The following is an 8,207-nucleotide window of genomic DNA, read 5'->3' on the forward strand; positions in this document are numbered from 1 at the left end:
GCATGGCCCAGATGGAGGCAAGAAAAATAAACAGAGAGTACGAGAGGGAGAGAAAGGCACTGGCGTATGACCGAGGGAGGATGGGTGGAAGGGAGAGAGAGGAAGACAACCTTCTCCTTCTGGAAGTGAGGAATGCAAATCTGGCAAACCTAGGTACACCTAGATGCAAAGAAAGCACCACTCTTTCTGACTAGGGATTTCTAGGCTGCATCCACAAAGCTGAAATAATGCAGTTTGACCACACATTAACTGTTACGACTCAGTGCTATGGAATTTTGGGCATTGCAGTTTGTTGTGGCACCACAACAAACTACAGTGCGCCCAGAATTCCATAGCACTGAGCCATGACAGTTAAAGTGTGGTCAAACTGCATTATTTCGGCTGTGTAGATACAGCCCTAATCTCTTAATGCTCTTTCGTGAAGTAACATCCCCTAAGCTTGTAGCCATTGAAACTTTTAAAAAATCACATCCATTGTGAATTAGGCATGTGAATACTGTCTTGTTTCAAGCACAGATAAAGTTGTGCTCCTGAGGGGATTACAGCACTTTGTTCCCTTTTTACAGTCCAAGGAACTCAAAATGGTGTACCTGATTCCTTTCTACTCAATGAAGAGCAACTCAGGGAGCTGGGTATATTTATCCTGGAGAAGAGAAGGTGAAGAGGTGTTGAAATATTTGGAGGGATGTAATACTGATGATGGAGCAAACTTGTTTTCTGCAGCTCCAGAGAATAGGACTCGGATCAATGGGGTCAAACTACAGGAAAAGAAGTTCCACCTCAACATTAGGAAAAACATTCTGGCAGCAGGAGCTGTTTGACAATGGAACACACTCCCCTGAAGTGTGGTGGAGTTTCCTTCTTTGGAGGTTTTCAAGCAGAAGCTGGATGGCCATCTGTCAGGGGTGCTTTGATTCTGTATTCTTGCCTGGCAGGGGGTTGGACTGGATGGCCCTTGAGATCTCTTCAAACTCTATGATTTTATAATTCCAACCCATCCCTCTATTTTTTTTTGTCACATCATCTCTGTGAAGTAGGTTGGGTGCAAAAGCAATGCTCAGTCCAGGGTCGCTGAGTGGGAATCAGAACCTGAATCTCCCATAGCCTATCCCAAAACTTTGGCCAATGCAACATACAGTACTGCCTATTACGTTACCAGCTAGTAGCTATTGCATTTCCTGTAATAGACCTTATTTTTCACTGGTTTGCTAGTTCTAAAATCATGCACTCCCCATGCCCATTATTCAGGTAAACACATGTTATCCAAATTAAAATGGGCCATTGAAAAAAGAGCAAAGTACATCCTATCAGGGAAGTGGTTTTTTAAAAAAAAAAATTCAATTCAGGGCCACCCCAAATTGTTTCCTTGTTATAGAGAAGAGGTGCTAAACACAGTAAAATTAAGCCTAAAATGGGGGGGGGGCTTATGCTGAGGAAAATCCACTTGTACAGCAACCAAGAACTTTGTTTTTAAATTTCCTGCCATCTTGTCAAGTGAATATGGAACAAGTGAAAATCTGCTCTGAGAGGTAAAGTAACATCTGTACTATGGCCACTTTAGTGTACTTATCCTGTGGGAATCTTCAGAAACACATAAAGTTATTGCATGGTGCATCCTTGAAATAGATAAAGGATAAAGACAAGGCTATTGAGAATTGGGTTTACAATGCTGTGCCCTTTCATATCACATAATTATAGCACTATGGTTCCACTTTAACTGCCATGGCCACATCCCATGGGATCCTGGGATGTAGTTTAGGCAGAGAGCTCTGGTGCCTCAAACTACAAACCCCAAGTTTCCATTGGATGAACCATGGCAGTTGCAGGAGCATCACAGTGCTGTAACTGTTTAGTGTGAATGGACTCTGAGTCTTTCATATCCAAGACTTTCATATCATATCCTCCCCACCACATTTATTTATTTATTTAACCTAACACATCCATCTTCCCCCTTTCCTGACTTTTCTATCTCTACCCCCCACCCTGCCATCTCTCTTTCAAAACAAGCTACCTCTAACAAGTGAAAATGGGAGTGGTGTTACAATCTACGTTAGTTTGGGACAGGGCACAGTTGAGGGTCCTGATCCATCAGTCAAACATCAATGCTCATACAGCCTATTTAGAATTAAGCAGCAGGCTTCAATAGATCAGTTACTGAAATACACTTCATACTATCTCTCCCCAGCTTCCTTGCCAAACTATTTCTTTAACAACTGCAGATAATAGCTCTTTCATCAATTTCAACATAATCTGTGTGGTCCAATCTCATAAATTAGGGTGAAGTCTAATACAGTGAGTTTGGTCTTTGAACATTTGGGTGTTCCCTATTTGTTTAAGTATCTAATGAGCTTATGAAATACCTTTAACAAAAGCCAGGCGTACTTTCCAGCATTAAAGTAAGTGTTCTTTTTCTTACTTTTTCATAATGTACTCTGTCCAAACAACTTTCTCCAAATAAAAGCAGTGTTTTCAATGATAAATAGGTGACTTTGAGAAATGGACACTGCATAATATTGCTTTAAAATTATAAAACAGTTCTCCAGATGAATCCATGGAAAATAAATTCAAGTATAAACAAAAGACTCATCCAAGGTAGGCTAACACAACTGATGTAACTAGAAGAATGAATGGGGCACAGGATTAACTAATGTCTGTTAGGTGTGGTGGCTATCTGGAACACCCATGTTCAGGCGCAGTATACCTCTGACTACCGGATGAAAGACACAAAGGCAAACAGACAAACAAACAAATAAACTGATTTTCATCTCAGCATATAAATTTCCCAGCATCCGCTGGCCACAAATAAACACATAATGGATGTTTGGCAAGATCCACCAGGCTCATCTTTACAAATAAAAATCCAGAACTCTACAATTTTAAATGGATTGACATTTGGATAACATGGGAGCAATATTAATTTACTTTTTAAATCATGCATTCTCCTTTGAATACCTGCAGATCAAATCAGCAAAGCAAGAAGAAGAAGTGCTACCAATAGGACAGCATTATAACCAAGTTTTTTGGCCCAAAAGGATCCTTTCTTCCAGCAAAGAATAAACGAAAGAGGCCTTCAAAGTCATGTATGAAAAAAAGCCAAAAGCAAAGCCTCCTACTGGAGGAAGGAATGCATATATCTTCAGAAACTGTTTGGCTGTAATGAAATGCCACAAAAAGAAGACTGTCATAAATCCTTCACTAATCCAATAATGTGAAAACTTCATGGTATCATTGGGACATAGCACAAGATACTCTTTTTAATTCTCCATTCCTCTGAATGTACCGTACACTAAGGCTTATGCTCACAATATTTACTTCCATGGAAGTGTTCTCAGATCAGAGTCTTATATCCTGATCTTCAAGTGAATTCCAAGAATTGCTTCAGAATTTACTGGCAACAAGTTTAAAATCTAAAGAGGAATAGCTGCACAACAGGTGTCAGCAATGGTTGTTGAAGCAAAAGTTATGAACTTACCCTCAAAAACAGTTTTCCACACCTTCTTACTATCTTTTATCATAGCAATGAATTGGCCAAGCTTATCTGAGAGAAATCATTATAAAAAGAATAATAGGAATGCCAAAACAATTTCAGAAGGATATATTTTCTGCAGTAGCAAATGTACCTATACCAATGACACTGCCTGTGGAACTCATGAATGATCTTATGATCCTATCTATACTTAATTGGCGCACCAATGAACAGACTTGAATTTAATTCCAAGTTTATATGCAAGGAGTGGCCTGTTGGTTTACTGACAATCCTATCAAAACAAGTAAGAATACTCTCTAAGAGAATACATGTAGATTTGGCCTTTGGGTTGCAGCCTATCTCCCAGAGGGGGGATGTCTTCTCCAAATATTACCAAAAACTCATTTTGAAAAAATCCAGATCTAAAATGCTGTACAGGGCTGCTACAAACCTGTATCTCAGGTAGATCTCACAGAAAACCAACATCTTTCTAGAACAACTGTTGTGAAACAGCTATTCCTACCCCTCCATTTTTTTTAAAGAAAGCATTATAAGGAAATATACAGGATGGTCAAAGTAAAAATGTGTAACAGATGAACCATTCATAATCACAGCTGTCTGAAAGTCCAAGCTTGAGGCTACAAATCTTAATTTCAACTGCTTCTCTCTTAATAATGGGTTACCTCCTTATAAAGCAAGGAGGTCCATCTGCCTCAGGCAAAGAGGGTGGTTTTTTTAGCTTTTCTAGTGCTTCAGAACCTAGCATTTCTTTTCTTTCATTGAGTATGTGAATTCTACTGTGTTATAATGTGAGAATACCAACATATGACCATTATGCCATAATACCTCATTGCTCAGCTCGTCATTACTTCACTTGTAATTCTTATGTTAATTATGTTCATAATTACTATAAACAGATGTGGTAGAAAATTCATGTGACCTTTTTATTGCAAAATACTTTTTTTTGTCCTTTTAAGCTTAGTAAGCATAGGCACCAAAAGTACTAAGACAGATGGGTTGTGTAGAATATATATATATATATATATATATATATATATATGAAATAATATATGATTATTGCTCCACCATATTATGAAATTATGACTGCTGCACCTTCTGTGTATCCATGTGCTGTTTTCTTCACTAACATGAGCAGTATTTTCAAGAAGATCATTAAAATAACATGTTACAATTGAACACTACATCCCATCACACTGCATCTATAGGGCAAATCCAGCATCCCATTTTCATCTATTCCCTTTTCATCCACACTGTGTTTCACAAGTACAAGTGCATGGCAGCCATATAGCTGTTTGTTTTCATTTTGAAATTACCACTGCCCTTTGTTCATAAACCTCATTTATAATAAAATCACTACAGATTTCATTACCAGAAAGATGCTACTCAAATTTCCTTTCTCTGGCCCCCAATCTATAAATTAGTTTGGACAGACAGGTGACCCTTCCCTTGTACAGATGGCTCTTAGGAATGGTGCAAAAGTAGCTCCTTCTGTTTAAACAACGTACAGATAACCTGCTCCATTCTTATCACTCACTGTTACCTCCATTATAGGGAACAAATGCTTACTTTAATAAAACATCTACTGCTCTTCAAACATCATTTGAGAACTTTCTTATCAGCAGTAGGAAAAAAAATAATGAAGATGGATGTCAGTGACCTTCAGATTAAGTTAACAATCTATTCTAAATCAAAATAATTCTTTTCCGATTTATTTCCTTTTCGTTTGCATAGGTGTTTCATTTAATTTTCAATCTTTTAACCATTCTGTCTCCAAATGCTGTCTGTATTCATTTTTATTTCTCTGAGCCCAAACAAAAGGCAGACTGAATTAGAATATAATTGGTCACTGTTAAAAGATTTCCAAATATAGTATCTAATATGTACAAGACATTAGCCCATGCTAAAAGGCAATTTTCCAATGTATTTCCACTCTCTGCCTTGCTGTACATATGCAGTGCTGAGCATGTTAAAAGGAATGCAACAATTTAAAAAATGTACATCTCTTCCTTGCTAAGGTCGTTTATATTTTAACACTCCTTTCTGTGTAATGCTAAACCTCCTCTAACCATTTACTTCTATTGATAAGTGTCAACTTAAGTTCTTGCGGAACAAAAGAAGATTGTGGTTTGTAAATGTTTGTCTCAATTTAAAAAACAACAACAACCACCTTAATCCTTACTATTGCCACACCTATAATCACAACCAGTATCTTTTCAATTAGCTGAATATGTAACAGTCAGAGGCCAGGGCAAACAAAGAAGAATGGCAAAAATATCAGTTAGCAGCCCTTCCCCCTCTATCTTCAATGCAAATACTACACAGATGCCAATTTTATTCAGAGGGGCTTCCTTGCTAGGAAGAGCTCCATAGACTAGCAGTGATGAAGCCTTTGCATTCAGTGCCTGTCAGCTGAACTCCATGTCAGAAGGTGACAAATAAGAGTTGACAGAGGAGAATGCCTTGAGCTTGTTGGCCACTGACCAGTGCTTCAGGTAGAGTCATTCTCCTCCTCCTCCCTTCCTATCCAAACCCAACTTTCAGCCTAAGGCATGATGTGCAGTATTACGACACCTCAGTGCAGAAGAGACAGTGACACAGGAAAAGGTATACTACATGCTGTTTGAAGGGAGCATCATCATCATCATCCCTGGATTAACCAGGGCAGTGGATAAAAATAAAAACATTTCTCCGTAAAAGATTCCTGGAAAGATGAATGCCCTCAAAGGAAATAAGTTGAACCACAGCAATTGGTAGAATGCAGTGGCCTAACACCGCTGTCTGCATTCCACAGCAAAACAGAATGCTACTTGTTTCTCAGCTCATCCACAGTTTTTGAAACAAAGTATGATTTCTCCTTGCTGCATGAATGAAGGCTAGATGTTGTGCTAAGATACTGATATGAGATTACTATACTAACATGTTTTTTTTTTAAAGTTTACAGTATGATATAGTACCATGGAGTAAGGGGGATGGTACAACAAACCAACCTGATTCCACATGTGCTGTGGTAATAAAAACACACAATGAAATTGGATAGACCGGCCAGAAAAGTTTCATGGTCATAAGTGAAAGAGGTAGCTGGCTTACACTATGGTTTATTAAGTCATCTGCAAGACTGAAAGAGAGTCTGTTCATTTGTTTATTTATTTGTTTGGATATTTGTTTAACGCTTGGATATTTGTCATACTTATTTCTAAATAAATCATTGCGAGATTGTAGAGAGGTTACTATTCCAGAGATCAGTTTTGTAAACAAGGCAGATAAACTTTTCAAAAGATTTTTTTATCCCTAGCTGTAAAAAGTCATGTTTGGCTTTCCTTAGGAAGTAATTACAAAATAATGTGAGCTTTCAGACATCCTTTAAAAAGGTCATACCATTATCAACTGTGGCACCACCATTAGAGACCAATATCAACAGAAAACTGTCCATGCCATCTCCTCTATATAATGAACAAGAAGCTCAAACAGAAACTGAGCAGATGTCTACCAATTCGGCATTAAGTGCATCCCTCTCCATTATGCTAAATCTATTTTCCCCCTAGATGCTAATTTTAGGTTTTCCATTTGACTGTTAAGGAGCAACCAAAGAACGTCAAGCAAAGGAACACAAATATTCCAGAAATGATTTTTCAAGCTGTTTAGATTTTTATTTGATAGCAGTATCTCTGCCTCTAGGTCAATAAGAAGAATTTTTTTAAAGAAAAAAATAAAATATGTAATCATTAAAATAGATGGTCAAAACAGCTAGAATTGAAGAGGGGAAAATGTGATTTGGTCAGCAGCTCCGACCACCATCAGGGGATAAATCAATTTTCAGCAGCTGTGGACAGCCATTTAAGTCTGGCCTGAACAGATTAATTAGGGGAAGCAATGTTAAAAGTTAAAGGGGTCAGAGTTACATTAAGTACAAGATTTTCTCGCTGAAGCAAAACCTTGGCAGTGCATTCCAAGACTCTGAAGTCATCTATCAAGGTGGTGGGCCACATTTTAATGTTTGTTAGGCACGTTTTACAGCACAAATGTAGGGAGTCTAAGGCTGCGATCCTGTGCAAGTTTAGCTAGGACTTGTCTGGCTGAACACAGTGAGACTTACTTCTAAGTAAGCTTCTAAAGCCGACCTGTGTGTACCCACTGTTTCCAAGTACACTAAGCACAACAGTGATTTTCTTTCTGGTAGTACAAGTCGTAGTTCCCCTTAATATTCTGTCAATCATATGATACATCCATGCTGTATCCCGATAATCTCTATTAGATGTCAAGGCCAGAAGGCAGACAGAATTCACTCACCTCCATTTTTAAAGAGAACTTTTGACATTTTTGGCAATCTAAGCATAGCATGATTTGGTAAAGAAGGTTCGTTTACCAACCACCCACAGTACTTAATTTAAAGCACCAAACCAGTGCAAACGGTAAATAAAAGGTCAAGTGTATACCCTTTGCGACCTGCTTTAAATAAATCACAGGTGTCCCGTGCCTCCAACAAAGGGCTTAGAGTTTATTTCGTGACAGTCACTCAGGTCAGTGAATGTGGCTTCAATCCTATCCTGAATAGGGATTTACCTGGGAGAAAGATCCACTGACCTCAGTGAGTCTTTGTTCTTAAACACAAAATCAGGAGCATGCTCCAAGCTTACAAAAAACCCAACCCATCCATTCCTGCCTCCTTGAGATAACTAAAGAACTGGCCAAAAACTCTTCCAGAAAACCTCTGAATGGGCAT

Source organism: Sceloporus undulatus, chromosome 4, assembly GCF_019175285.1.
Source record: "Sceloporus undulatus isolate JIND9_A2432 ecotype Alabama chromosome 4, SceUnd_v1.1, whole genome shotgun sequence".
In the NCBI taxonomy this organism is placed as follows: domain Eukaryota; kingdom Metazoa; phylum Chordata; class Lepidosauria; order Squamata; family Phrynosomatidae; genus Sceloporus; species Sceloporus undulatus.